We start from the raw sequence: 15,978 nt of genomic DNA on the forward strand, positions 1-15,978 counted from the left end.
CCATGTGACGGTAATAATGTTGCGAGTGCATAAAAGTAAAATGTGCCTGTGCGTCCGGGATGAAGTTTTCATAAGCTGCATAGGTAAATCTTGTAATACATCTGCCAGGTTTAAAGTGGTGTCTGTGTTCGTGATGGCTCTCTGGCGGGCTGTAAAATAAATATTTATGTTGTGCAATAATATGGATGTCAACAGCCGAATAACTTGACTGTAACTTTACCTGACTAAATAATGTAAAACCTGCAGGCGATGCTAAGTTGTGGAGCACGGCTGAAATAAAAATTCAGTTCTCTAGCCGCACACTGTAGATGTGTAGCCTTTCCTGTAGATGCTAAGTTATCTGTCAATTAGAAGCTAAGCTATAATTCAGAGATCCAAATCATTCTTTATGTCTTCGAGGAGGGGATTCACCGCGCATCTGCAAGCATGCAGTTGAAAGCTCGGCGCACTGAGGGAGTGGAGGGAGCACTGAGTGACAACAAGTGATTGCAAACTAACCGTAAAGGAGAACCCTAGAATCTGTGCCCCGCAGGTGGATTCAGGGAGGAGACAAGGCTGATGAAATGCTGAGCAGCGGCAATGAATATAACTGCGGGTGTTTGCAGCGAGCCCAGTGAAGCGGCAGTGTAAACAGTGACAGAGTGAGCTGGTGCACCACACCTTTGGTATGTTCACACGTAAGAGGAGTGCGTCACATGTGAGTGTAGCCACGCAACCTGAGTCACCCATGTGAGGAACTGCGGCCTCATAGGCTTTTCCTCATGATTTCCTCATGACTGTAAATTCATCTCTTTGTTGAATTATTCCGTTTTTCAGAAAACAATGACTGTGTTGATCCATTGTTGAAAATAGTCCCTTACAAATGCGGTTTTTGATCGTGTCTCAATGTTTGCTTAAAACTACACCGCCCAGCTTTTTAAGTAAATTAATTAATTATTAATTTTTTAATTAATTAATTTATTTATTTATTTTAAATGACACCATTTATGTGTGACCTATTTTTTTTAAGGATTTACATCCTCAGTGGCCTAATAAAAGGGCTCGGGGCTAAGTGCCACAGACAGGGTAGTGGAGTCGGAAATTATGAGGAGAGGCAGTAACATGTTGTTGGTTTTGGTCTTGTTGTAGGATTTGTCAGCAATAAGAAAAATATAGAACAATAGCAATCTTATCCTTTAAGATTGTTTGCTTGAATGACATAAACGAATTGAATAGACTGCTCGACTTAATTAAAATTAAAATATGATTAAAATATCAGCTAGGCCCTGGTGGGCTATATGAGGTTATCAGGGTGAAATCACCAAATGTACCCCCTGACATGACAGAATTGTTAAGACGTGTAACTGGTAAGCCTGAAGCAAGCCGCCAATCTCTGCTCAAATGCAAAGAAGCAACAGCCTGTCATGGTGCATGAAAGACGCCTGGCTGAACTTAGATCAGCATACAGAAGGTTATGTAGGGTGCCTGCCGCTCCAGCCTTCCTGCACCCAGAATGCCACGCAAACAAACACAGGCTAGTTCCCGACGACAGTAAGTGGTGGAAGTGAAAAAACTCGAGAGAGAAACAGACAGAGAGACAGCGAGAAGGGGATAAAGGGCAATGGAGTCATCTCTGCCATGTTTTATTTACCCCCCCCCCAAAAAAAAAAAAAGACTGCCAGACTCTTTCTCAAGCTGCAGCTTTGATTTAAGTGACATTTCACATGAGCTGAATTCATGAGCACAGTTGGGCTGGTATCCACAGTTGTGTCTATTCTGTAGGAGATTGCATGGTGGTCATTGCCCAGTTTAAATCTTGCATTATTCATAGGGAAACCATTTCTCTATCCAACTCACCAACCCCCTCTCTCATCACTTCTTCTTCACATTCAAAGGGAACTAAGCTCACCAGCAGCTTAAAAAAGGGCAGGAATTATTGTCTGCAGTGAAAGCAGAAAGCTATGACAGCAAATATGGGGAATTATTGGGAATGTTATTCAAAGAGAATAAATTTGGCTTGGAAGCAAATATACACACGCTCATTACAATGATAAACTTATGAGAGTCTGGGTTGGAAAGAGCTACAGTAGTAATTAAATAGCTATTGTTTTTTGTCTATGGGATATCGAGACTTTGGAATCTGGTCAATAAATGAGCTTGTGTACATGATATTCCCCAGAGGGGCGGGATTGATTGGAAGAGAATCCCTTTGTTTGCTCCAATAAAAAACAATGCCTTCATTATAAATCTCTTGATGTAACTCCATATTTCTGCTCAATTCCATTGTGGCTATGTATACTGTAGGTGTACGGAGGTCCTCTCTCCCCTTTGCAGTCAAGTTTGGATGCAGTTATTTCTGGCATTATATTGTTTTATAATGAATTTATCAGGGATGTCCCGATCAAGTTTCTGGGCCCTGATCCCGATCCTTTTATATTGCATATCTGCCGACACAGAATCCAATCTGATACTTATGACACAGCTGCCCAGTGCGCACTCAAGCTACAACCTGAAAATGAGATAAAATGGAACTTAATCCATGCTTAACTCCCCCCTCTGTTGAAGTTGTTGGAACTATAAAAAAAAAAACCCAGTCCACTTGTGATTCCAAAGCAGTGGAGTTTCTTACCTCAGCAATGTTTTTTGTTTTTTTTAAATCACTTTTACATTGCGAGACAGGGCATTTTGTGACAATTTTGTCCACATTTGCCCCTTGGAGCATACAGTATGTAGCAAAATGCTTGCACTGCTGCAAAGAAGTGCCGCCCCGCAACACGAGCAGGCAGGTGGACAAAATTCAGTAGAACAAAGTTAAAAAAGGATCGGCGTTTGATCAATTAGCTGATACAGATCCAATAAAATGTGCCCGGATTGGCCCCAATAGCGATTCTGAGGATCGGGCTCAGGACATCTCTAGCATTTATACATAGTTACGTACTCCACAGTGATTATTCTTCCATCATCCGGTAAAATTTATACATTTTTCATTCGTACTCAATATTTGCAAGCATGCAGGAACTGTGATACTGTACATGTTCTTTATGGCCCCTCCCTCCCCCTCTCTCTCTCTCTCTCTTAGTTCCCAGTTTGTACCTATAAGTCGCGGTTTTTGTTTCCTTTAAAACGCTTATTTCATAAATACCCCGTCCCTTCATCCTTTACTGTTGTCCACTCCTCCCTTGCAGTACCTTTTTCGATGAAATTTAGTTAAAGTGGATTGTTGCTTTGACAAATGTTTCGGTTCCGGTATCATTTCTCAACTCACCTGGCTGAAGGTGAAAGGAGAGCTTGAGCTTGGAGAGGCAGAACGAGGGAGCGGGGAATGTTAGAAGGAAAAAAACAGAGGGAGAGAGAGACAGACAGGAGGGTTGCAGTGCGGAATACTTATTAGTATCTCATGTTATCAGTAACTGCCACAGTAGTTAGTCAGTAACAGCGAGCACCTGTCACTGCTCTCCCTGATGAATTCATTTCAAGAGTAATCAAAAGCAAATACATATTTAATGACTTTGGACTAAAGTAGGGTTTCAATGTTTTATGTGTATTGTGTGTTCAGTGTGTCTTCTACAGTGTTTTAACATGCAGAAGCTCACGTGTTCAAACAGCAGTTCAGGTTTCAAGTAAGAAAATACGATGAAAGTAACTTTGAAAGAACACAATTAGACATCAATGTTTTTCCCCTCTTTTTTTTTTTTTTTTTTGATAGTGTTTCCCAAAGGATCTGCCAGTTTCTGAGTAGTACCCCCACCACCATAGTATATGACAATTCTGATGTGAAATTGAAACATATCAACATGAAACATATCAAAAATAAGTGTAAGAAATCCATAGAGATGAACATGTGATTCATTTCCTTTTTTAGTTTGCTTCAGAACCAATATTGCCTGTAGTTCATAGAACATATGCTGTCGTGGTTGTATATACAGTAGTCATCAACCATGTTAGTTTTCACATTATCCATCTCTAATGGTACAGGACCAGTAAGTCATGGCGGTAAATGTCTGAGTAATGGATAGTGCAAGATTGACACAAAAGTGTGCAAAAACACACAGTTTGTTTGAATGCTTGCACTTTCCAGATTGTTGGCATTTACAGTGAGACGAGAAGAAATCTCATTTCATGTGCTGGCCCTGGTTTTTGCTTTGTCTTTGTCCTGTTTCTGTCTTATGAACTCAGTATGCTTGAAATGTTGGTTAGTGGTTGGGAAGCTGTTTGGCTGTCTTATCCACATTTCTTATATCTAGAAAATATATCCCAGGTTCCCATGAGGCTAGCTCTTTCCCTTTCCATCTAGCAAAAAAATTCAGATGACACCCCAAGCTACAGAAAAGGACTATGCCTGACTATATTTCATGCAGCCCTGTCTGTCCTCAATGGCTCTTTGGTGCTTTTGTGACTGTCAGAGATGCAGGATGGGATTTCAGAGTCCCTGTTGGCATTTGAAACCTTCATAATACCTCTGTATTCTTTTATAACTGTATGTTGTACAACCAACAAAGCTCTTTCATTCATAAAATAAAACAGAAAGTCTAATTCCATTGCCCTTTGAAGATGTCTTATGTGTTTTTCCGAAGAAATCCTCAGTCCTGCAGACATGGGGGGGGATTCAGAAGCACTGTCTTGGAGTGTCTAAGAGTGCTGAGCTGAAACACATCAAATGTGAAGATGAACTCGGAGATGGCAAAAATGATTATTCACATACTTTGTACCGCAGTGAACTCACAGCAAACGGACTATATAAAGACAAATGCATTTCCTTTAATCTGGATTTCATGTGTCTAAAATAACAAGAAAAGTCAAAGTCAAAACTAATTGTCAAACTGACATAAATAGCAAGTAAAACTATACATAAACTGCAAAATAATTGGTAATCTTTGCTTATCTCCGAAATGGTCTGTCAAAAGCATCCATCAAGAAAAGAGAGATTTTTATCGTGTGTGGGATTCAAAAATGTCTGATTAGCCCCCCCCCTCCAATTAGGTATTAGCAAAAACAGCATTGTGGCAGACAGCAGGATCTGATTTGAAAGAGACTACAATAATATTTAAAATCTATACATATAAGACTAATAAAAATTACGGTGTATATAGTATAGTTCCTGCTTCTCACTGCCAGAGATTTCAATAATCACGAGTTCAAAGTTCACTGAACAGTGCAGCTCATCTCCCAGCTTGACTGCTATATTGTCCCCCTTTGCTGGCCTTCCTCCATCACCTCTTAGACCTTTACAGCCAACACTAGTCAGCTGTCCTTCCCTTCCTTGGCAATCACTGTGTCTGTTCCAGCTCTTTTCCCTCCTGGCCTGCCCAGTGGTGAAATGTCACTCTTCACTCAGAATTGCAGAGTTTCTTTGCCCTTTCTAATGCTCGAGCTCCGCCTTACTGCAGCCCTCCCTCGCCCCTTAAGGCTCAGACTAGGTTTGGTAACGCTACTGATTGCTTGTTTTTTCTTGTTTATATGTGAACCGGAGTCATGTTTTCATCTTCATGTAGTATGTTTTGCTCTTTTTGTTTCCATAGAAAGGAGTCGGTCCGTTTTATGCTGTTGATTGTTGCGCCTTTTTTCAGTTACATATTGCCCTTGCCCACATTCTTCTGGGTGTATTTGTAGCTGTGTATCCTCGGGGTGGTCTTTGGCTGCTGGTCGGTCACATTTGTTTAATATGAATTTGAGTGAGGAACTCAAAAATCTATTTGCTCTAACGATTTACATTTAAATGAGAGTGAATTAAGCATTTTAAAACAAAAAGTGAAAAAATATGGACATTAAAGAATATATTTACATTCTTTCTGGCCTGTGTTGAATTGGTTTCCTCTTGCATATTGACAATGCTTAATAATTTGAAAATATGAATTTAAATGTTTATCCATACGTAAAGTTGTGTGTTTTCTTCTGCTCTCCGAGTGCTGTCGCGAGGTTATTCATAAGCAACTTAGGTTCCGCTGTAGCCAAGGACTCCCCTTTTGTCATTAAGGTACTGGAGATAACATTTATTCTGTGCATCAGTGTGGTTACAGTCATTTAAAGACTTTTGTTTCACCTCATGTGCAGCGGAATCAATAAATAGCTTTGCCCGTTTCTGCTTCATCTCATCTTGGCTGGTTTAGAACAACTCAACCACTGAGCTAAAGGCAATACAGTAAATTATAAAGTCCAATATACAGTACATGTATTATTTAGGATTTTAAATAATTAATTTTTTTTATTATTATTAACAGTTCCCCTGAAGACACCAAAACCAACAATGCATTTATCCTGACACGTATTTCTGTAGAGACTCAGTCTGAATACTGTACTCTATGCCTCCAAGCTATGGAACTCCACTGTTGTTCGAAAACTGTTAAAAACACGTTAAACAGCCATACTGGCGCACCGGCTGATATGTTACTTTATTGCTATCAACATGGGGAGGGTAGTTTATTCTGAAGCAACTCCACGACCTGTGTAGCTTGGTGTTGGGCAGACGTCATGCTGGTGCCCCCAGTTCCATATTGAAACGGCACCGTTCGCTCGACAAGCCGAGAGGAATAAATGCATCTGGTCCAACATGTCAAGAGACTGAGCAACAGCACCACTTTGTTGTCAAAAGTCACAGCAGAAATAGGTTTGAAACACTGCTTATTAGACAATAAGATATCTAAAGTATTTCTGCCGGATGACTGCAGCAATTGTCAGCCTGTCGCGGTCTCCAACAAGAGCGCGTACACATGTACTGACAAGACCCATATTCAAAGCACTGAATGGTAGAAGGGTCTGAAATTGAAATGTCAGGTTGAAACGAACATGCCTTGAATTAGAATGTGGAAATAGAAAAGACCAGCTATTGTGCCTCAGCATCTCATGTTGACATTTGTGTGCACTGTGTTTACTGACTGTGTCCAATACCTTGATGCTAGATTTGCTTAGAGTGAAAAGCCCCACATTTTCCGCAGAAAATGGTCCAGCTTTTCTTCTGTGGAGTATCGTAATGAGACCTCAGCAACGGTCGCATTCTCCCACGCCTAATCAATTGTCCTGAAATCTGCTAATGTCTATCCTTCTCTTTTTCCTGTGTAGGTGTGTGTTGTATAGCTTTAATCCAAAACAAGGCCTGATGAAATGAGAGGATAAAGTCCAATTACCCAGTTGGCAGTCCTGAGTCATCTCCCATTTGTTCCAGCCATTTTCTGCTCTGTGTACTCCTTTTTATCTCGACCTATATGGTTTACTCAAAGACCACCCCAGCTGATTGTAATCTGTACGTGCAAAGAAATGAGATAATAAAAATGTGAAGAAGAAACTGAGGTGATAGAGTGAGCTAATCGATGCCAAACGGCTTGCACACGTGGATTCTCTTTTCCCTCCAGTATAATCTTCCAGTGTGATTGTGAGGTTTGTGTGCAGGCTTCTTATGGGACCAATTAAGGAATGGAAGGGAAGGAGCCTGAACTTCTGGCGCTCCTAATAGCCTATAGGCTGGAGTGGTCCTGATCCATAGTCAGTCGATAACACAGGCCTCCCTAGTCTCAACAAATGAAGGCTAACAATCAAACTCAAAATGGCAAAGATGAATAAAAAAAAAAAAATGGAAAAAACCCCAACTTTTTGTACCCCAATGCTGAACAAACGCATTTTATCCCAGGAAAGAGTGCAAGACAGCCCACATCTGGCTCTCTCTCTTCTGACCTACAGGTTGTATGATGACCTATAGGAACCGCAGGTTTGTTTGTTTTTTTTGTTTTTTTCCAAGGCTAGGGGAGAACTCTCCCAGGACCTAACATAAACCACTGATGTTATAACCAATCTCAAAGGGGTTCTGTTCACTCGTAAATCTTAGCATTCCCCCCAGATAGGGTAGAGTCAGTTAGTCCATAATGTAATGTGACTGCTTCAATTTAATCAATAGCCATAGATATCTTTTACCAAGTTCTTCAAACACATTAGACTTTGAATAATAGCTCTACGTATGTTCCTTCGGTGGATGTGCTGGACTACATTACATGGATAACTTGGATAACTGCATAATACTCTACTAGACGGCTGCTTGAGAATGATTACCGTTGTTCCTTCCTCTCATCAACCTCAAAATTTCCGTAGCAGCTTCTTAGTCCACCTGCTAGTGATGTTCGATTGCTTTTCAATGACTCGGAACAAGAAATGATGAATGAAAAGGGCTTACTACTCCTGTAATACAGAGAAGAGTACAAAAAGAACAATTGACATGGAAGACATTTATTTTTCAATTTTTTTTTTGTCAATTGAAGGAACAAATTTTGTTATGCCTGTTCAAGCCTAAGGATAGCAATATCACACTATTGGTCTATCCTTTCAACATTTTGGTGTAGAGCAACATATCTCAAAAACTGTGATTAAATTTTGTATGCTCCGTGGCCTTGCAATCTTAATTTCAGAACATGTTGTTTTTACTACCATCCTGTTTTTATTCTACAAGTTTATTACTTGGGATTTTACAGATGAATACAGATAGATTAAATTGTAAAACTTTATTATTTTTTCTATCATTAATTTTTTGCCATTGCTTCTTCTGTTAAGCCAACCTCCACAAAAATTTGCAAACAACTTACATGGATATAAGGTGTTGTGATAATGCTGACCTCAAGACAAAATAGCATTTTTTTTTCTCCCCCCATGGCACTATGTAAGGACCTAAACTTGTCATCAGTGTCAAATCTTTTAATATAAAATAATATGATATGATATGATATGATATATATAAGGAAGTTTTGGAAGCTCTGGTTTCATTGTGCTTGTGAGAAGTACTGATTTGATATTTATGTCTGGTTTCATATTATTTCCATCTGCCCTTTTTCTTTCTTTTCACCAAGACGAATATGCGCACATTTTTGCATGTCCATTCTTCTTTCCACTGGCATTTCATTACAGCCGCCCATTAACTCCCTCTGGAAAACATTGCCTATACGACTTGACCATGCTGTTTTGATAACTAGCAGGAGAAACTGTCCACCTTACTCCAACATATACTGAAATTGTGACCACCAGCTCCTTTGTGAAATCCCGTGCCAGTCTGAAAGAGGGAGCAACAGACAGAAATGCACATTGTAGAAAGGCTACCTTGTTCGTGGTGTTAATGCAGTTCAGAGTAAACATACAGCATAAAGTACTGCAGTGCACAGGCGTTCTCCTCTTTATGCCTTAAATTAAAGTAGCGGCACAGTGGTGCAGTGGTTAGAACTGTCGCCTCTCAGCAAGAGGGTTTCGAGATCTGAACCCTGCTGGCCGGCTGCAGCCTTGCTGTGTTGAGTTTGCATGTTCTCCCTGTGTCTGCATCTGTTTCTTCCAGATACTCCGCCTTCTTCTTCCTGCAGTTCAAACACATGCAGGTTAAGTTAATTGGTGACTCTAAATTGCCCATAGGTGTGAATGTGAGTGTGAATGGTTGTCTGCCTCTGCGTCAGCCCTGTGATAGACCTGCCCCCTGTCCTGGATGTACGCCACCTGTTGCCCAAAGTCAGCTGGGATTGGCTCCAGCACCCCCGTGACCCTCAAGGATAAGCGGGTATAGCTAATGGATGAATGGTGCTTCATTCATCTCTACAAAATTGTTTCACACATAATAGTTTTTTGATCCTTTCTCATTTCATGATTTGTACCTGCTACAGAACCGTGTTTACCAGCATAAAGCAGAAGAAACATGAAGCAATTATTAGTGTTCATCAGGGATGTATGCACCTGTGCAATGTAAATTTTCTGAGTCTGCAGGTTTTTTCAGTGTATATACAAAGTAAGCGCACGCAATTGTCGAATGGACACCAAATTATTTGTTCACCATCATTCCATACATATTTTGACTCTTCGTCCTTCTGTTCTCCACTTGCTCTCTCTGTGTTTTTCGCAGTCATTCCCTTATTTGTTTATTCACTACTTATGACGTATTACGGCTTACCTGCTTTGAAATAGAGCTGCACTTTTGTATGTGCTCTGTATGATGCAAGTGGTGATGACCCCAGATGGGTGTCATGTTGTAGCAGTAAGCATTTTCTGATCCACCACTCAAACTCAGAGCTACGGCTATGTTATGCCGAATAAAAAAACGTTTGTTTCAGGCATTTCAACAAATGACCAATGCTGTCGTTTTTGTAGTGAGGACGGTCTCCTTGGAATAGTTGTCAGATTTAAAATTAATCCAAGACACACAAGGTTTCCATCAAAGATTTATTTGACCTACAATATGTTCCTGAGCTGCGATTGGAGCGCTCCAATATCATGGAATATTGGGATATGAATAGATATATAGAGCATGGATATATGCGCCTTTTATATAGCCATTTCTGTCAACTCTGTCTCGTAGAAATTACATTTATATAACATAGTTTATAATGTCCTAAAATGACATGTTAGCACTTGTACTATTAATGAGCCAAACCAGGCAAACAAATGTTTACTAAAACGGCACACTAAACATGAACAATGGGAGATTAGATTGGTTAGGTTAATAGACCTTTTTCACGACAAACATTTTAACTTCAGAGTACAGGCATAATTAATTGCGTTCAATTCAGGTGTCCCAGTAAGAAAACCAGCATGCGCATGCTAGAACCTTGGAATTGGCAGAATAAAAACGCATCATTAATGTTAGTAATTATACCTGAGTTTTTCCTGCTGTTTGACATGTCAAAATATCTCCAATGAAATAGGTCTGGAGGTGACTGTCAACAGCCACAATGTTAAGGCTGCTTAGCCAATCCGACAACAACACATCTTGTCTCTATTTGTAATTGAACTTTTATGATGGAAAAAATATATCAGAGCCAAATTATTATTATTAAAAGCAGAGTATTTCTTTGTGTCTTTTAAAATATGTCGGAAAAATGGAAAATTAATTAGAGCATTTATTCAGAGCTGTAATTAGTCTGATGACTTTAGCTCAAAGCTGGGTATGTAAGCTTGTGAAAAAATACCACTGCACTTGGTCCTAGACCATTATGTTCACCCGTGGAGTTTGCCACAATGCAGCAGACTTATCAAGTGCATCATAAAAATGCAAGAACACAAAACATATTGTGAATATAAGTAAATATATAATAAAATATTTATTGTTATTTCAACTGCCAAAACTTTTATCTAGTCATCATTTATGCCATGACAGTAAAATGGTAATGCACATTTTGCTATTTTATTAAACTGACAAAATTACCTCTTAAATTAGACAGTTTCCTGAAACGTCCTTGTTCTCTCTGCATCTGCCAAGAGCTCTGTGCAGCTCGGAGGCTCATGCAGATGCTGTTAAGGACAGGTGGCAGTAGCGGATGTGAAACTGAAAACCCGCTGTCAACCGTCAAACCTGGCCGTGGGCATGAGCTGCTAGCAAGTCAAACAGCAAAAAAGGTGGCTCAATCTTTTTCTAAACCAACTGGATCTTTCCTTATTTAACCTCCTCAATTGAGGACAGTGCTTCATTTATGCATTATGGGGGGGCGGCATTGATTACAAGCAGCATAGAGCAGAGGCAAGGCAGCCATTAAGTATTCTTTTTCATCATGGTCACACCTCCTTTGGCATAGTTTGAGCTTTGACAGGTTTATCAGAGATGAAGGAGCTACTCTGTTAGCCGAATTAACAAAATGCTTTGTCAGACTCTAGTATTGTGGAGTCTGTGTCGTCTCAGTCAACTGAGAGCAAGTCATCAAGTAACTCAAATTCACAAAAACTGTTCCATAAAATATCGAGTGTTAACAGTTGCACTTCCTCATTTATATGCGTGTGTCTGTGATATCAGAGGAAAAGTCCCTGTATATCATCTTTTGAAGGAGTAGCCTCTGTACGTAACATGAATCTGTCGGTCCTCAGGGCTGCTGAGCTGCTACACCAAAAAGGGGATACACGTATTTTTAATTATGTAGATGAACAGGTTCTCACGGCCCAGTCAAGAGTGACGGTTATGTTCCTGTCTGCCTAAGAGTAGCAGTGTTTTTACAAAGTTTTCCAGTCAAGTTACCGGTGCTCTGGGACAGACAATGATTGTGGAAGGTTTATGACCATCCAACAAGAGGTTCTGATGGAGTACACTGACCCCTTAAGACTAACCACAGCAATTTTGGGGACCACCAGCCTACGGTGAGGGGAACACCATTGAGCCAAATCATCTTCTGTCTTTTGGTTTGAGGTTTTTTATATGTAGGAAAATGATAATGTGTCTTATTTGCAAAAGGTGAAACATAAAATGTCTGCTGTGGCTCTTGCTGACATCCCTGCTGTCCTCTCTTGTGGGTCAAAGATAATGACATACGCTCTCCTACACTCCCAACCTCGGTGTCAGTCATTTAGTTTATTCAGGACCCTTTTGTAAAAAAGAACAAGAACAAAAGAACTGAGGGGCCAACACATTTTTAACACTTTGACCAATGGCAAACAGGAAAAGGAGTCATGTAGGCAGAAGAAGTGTACAGACGTTTTAGTGGGAAAATTACAATGAGTTACAGGCTTACAGTCAGTCTGGCAGAGAGACAGTATCAGAAATCAGGCAAACTGAATACTGCCAAGAACCTATAGTAGCAGTAGTTAACAGGGCCCTAATAGGGAAATGAGGAGCAGGTGTGCAAGCAGGTGGCCGAATCCGAAGACTGCCAGGCTGGGAAAACAGAACAGGGGTGACAAGTGGGAAAGTGAGGAATGACAGGGTCCAAGGGGACAGCGCAGGCGTCAACATGAAACACTTCTGAACAGGACACACTAACATACACAGCCCTGTCTGACGATGCAGGACAGGTTATCCAAAGCAAGCTGTCAATGGATGCAGGGGACACGAACCTAACCTGACTCACTGCTGTTTTTTTACTTCATCCTAAATATGACATTTTTGTTAAAGTTCCTAAAATTTGGATTTGCAATTATATTAAAAACCTAGTTAATATGGAGGAGGACCTCAAGGAAATTCACTTCATTTCTAAAATTTGTGTAATTTTATGTTTCCTCCATAGCCTTCTTTGCAGTTCAAAAGAGTATTCATGATAAATACTTGTTTCTTAATTATATATCTATAGATAGATAGATATAGATATAAAAAATAAAACAAAACAGCAGACCTGCAGAGCAATCTGCTTGTACTCTCAATATACCCATATCCCAAAGTTGTTTAATTGATAAATCGTCTTTGATTAGATTTTCTACTAGAGTAAACTATATATTTCATAAATGTTTTAATTTGGGAACTGCACTTTTCATTCTGTGTTTACATGTCCTGAAGAAATTTTAGGGTAGAAGCATTAAAAAAGATTATTAGACAGTGTGCCACTGTGTTCACATTCTTTTGTGCTAATTCTGCCAGACCCAGTCTGGTTAGATCAGATATTATTTTCCAAACATGCTGTATATGAATTTTAAATTCCCAGAAATGCATGCCTAAAAGCTTTGATCCCCCTGCTCTATTTTCTTCTCCCTCCCTCTCCTCTGCAGGTAGCGGAGCATTAACCTTTAGCCAGCGCTTCTAAAATGAGGGCTGGGGCAGTGGGAGTCTGGTACCCTTACAGCACACCCCCAGTCTCCAACCTCTCCACTTGTCGCCACTGTGAACCACCTCATTCATGTAAAAATGAGGGCTCAGGAATTGTGGCTTGCTTTGATCAGGAGCCCTCTCTCCTCTGCATGTGCTTTGTGAGCACAACAAAGAAAGTGAAACTTGGATGTAGTGTCAGGGATTTCAGATGAAGGCTTGCTGTCTGGACCTTAAACGCAGAGAGCTCAAACACGTAGTGTACATTGTGTCATCCCTTTTCAAGATCATGAATTTCTTCTTTTTCAGACTTATTTTCCCTTGAATTTCAGATGGTTTGATTAAGTAAAGGAAGTTAAGTTATACTAGATTGAATCCAGGCTATAAGCTTCTATCTTCAGTAGCTTGGGATATGGAACGTGTCAAGCCTTCATGATTTTAAGCCTGAGGTGTCTTCCATAGTTGCTGAAAGTGACGTTGTGCAGCAGGCTGTTGTCTCTCCGTCTACTGTTGGCACTGGCACCTTAATGAAAAGGCTTATTGGGGCTTGAGCCCTGAGTCTCGGACTAGCCACTGGCCTCACTGGAAAATAAAAAAAATTTAAATTGAATTAAAATTTTTATTTGTTGCTTTATTTGTCACGTGAGGCCCCTGCTTGGTTGGAGACACCTCCGTGACAGGCTTGTCGTCATCCTACAAAATGCTCTGCAGTACCCATAGTCCGCGTTTAAATTAGTGGCACCCCTGAATTTTAAGTACCGACTTTAGAATATCTTCAGAAATAAATGCAAATATAGGTCAGGACTCATTGCTGGCCAATTTAAAACAGTCCATCTTTTCCTTTTCAACAATTCTTTTGTGCTGCTGGTTGTGTGCTTTGGGTCGGACCCAAGACCTTTGCCTCAAACTTAGTTTTCTGACACTAGGCAACACATTTCGCTCTAAAATGCCTTGGTAATCTTCTGATTTTGTCATTCCTTTGATACATTCACTGCCTCCAGGACCAGAGGCAGCAAGGCAGCCCCATAGCTATAAACAACTTGATGCACATTAGTTTAGCCTTTTTCTGCCTTTCTTTCAGTAGAGGTGTCCTCATTGGCCTTTGTCCATGGAGCCATACTTGGTTTAGTGTGCGGCGTACGGTACAGGCCGAAACACCACTCGTGGTTGCTCCAGATCAGGCTGAAGCTCTTTAAAGGTCTTGCGTCATGGTTTTTTTCCACAATCGGCATCAACCTTCGTAGACTTCTCTGGTTGAGTTTCTTCTAAGCACCACGTCCTGGAAGCCTCTTACCAGTTTTATGACTGGGAAGCTTCTCGATGATATTACGAACTGTTGAAACAGGGATTTCAAGATCTTCGGCATTTGCCTTGTAGCTGTTGGAATTGTTGTTTGATGTTTTTTGATAATAACATTTCTGATGCTCTCAGACAGCTCTCTTGACTTTGCCACTGTGAAAAAGAAACTGGAAACAATTAGCCCCTTTTTATGCAGTAAAACCAGCGTTCATTGGTTAATTCAGGTCATGTGAACACGTGAAATTAAGCACAGGTGAATTTTATTTATTTTTTTATTTTTATTTTTAATATTGTTCGAGGAACAAGTGTGTGCCAATAATTGTGTCGAGTGTACATTTTATGCCTGAATTTTTTGTTTCACTATATGAAAGCATTTTGTTGGGCATTTTATTAAATATTCTGATTATATAAAATTGGTTAATTTTTATCCATTCATGAACAGATTCAAAATTCTGTACTTAAAATTCAGTGGTGCCAATAATTTCAGTTGAAATTTAAAGTTGAAATCGTTAGAGTAAAAACGAGAGTCACATGATGAAGTTAAGATTGACCAAATGAGTCAAATGAGCACATGCAGCAGCAATAATTTCCAATCATTAAAGTGAGGCTAAGGATATACTGTTAATTAATGCAGGAATTATTATGAAGTTTCTTACTGAGTGAGTGTTTTTGCTCATTTATCTGACGACAAACAAACTATTTAGGATTATGTGTGGCAGATGAAAAATTTTAAAAAATTAATGGTTTCTGCTGCCAAAGTGGAGAGGAGAGAGGAAAAGTAGTTCATGTCTGATGAGGTCAATCTGACTGAAATGTTCATTTATAATCATGGGAAATATTTAACAGTGAGTGGATAATTTTCCTAATAAAAGACATCAGAGGGTTTAGTTTTTATTTCCAATTATCTCTTCGTGTTATTCTGAGCTGTAACCAACAGAATAAGAGTGTAAAAGCATAATCGCGGTCAGGAATCCTGGTGTGAATCAAAAGAATCTTTTGTTCAACTAAAATGAAGCTATAATAGTTATTATGCAGTTATTTAGTGTGATAAGCTCTCCCTCTGTTTGTTGGAAAGCTCTGTTTTAGAACCAGAGTGGACACATGGAAAGCCTCAGACAACAAAACGATTCAAGTGATCTATAAAAATATCAGTTGCTCTTTATTATTTGTCACTCCACTGTGAACTCTTTTATTGCTGTTGGGATCCTGTAGGAATGATTAGCGTTCCAGTGATCTGATTGATAAGCATT

The 15,978-nt window shown here is 39.8% G+C and overlaps 1 protein-coding gene across 7 annotated transcripts in view; it reads left to right on the top strand.

Annotated features, from left to right (window-relative positions):
* Window positions 1–15,978, top strand: part of unc5da (unc-5 netrin receptor Da) — a 150,426-nt gene that overhangs the window by 1,920 nt on the left and 132,528 nt on the right. The window lies entirely within an intron of this gene.

The sequence above is a fragment of the Xiphias gladius genome, chromosome 20 (assembly GCF_016859285.1).
Source record: "Xiphias gladius isolate SHS-SW01 ecotype Sanya breed wild chromosome 20, ASM1685928v1, whole genome shotgun sequence".
NCBI lineage: Eukaryota > Metazoa > Chordata > Actinopteri > Istiophoriformes > Xiphiidae > Xiphias > Xiphias gladius.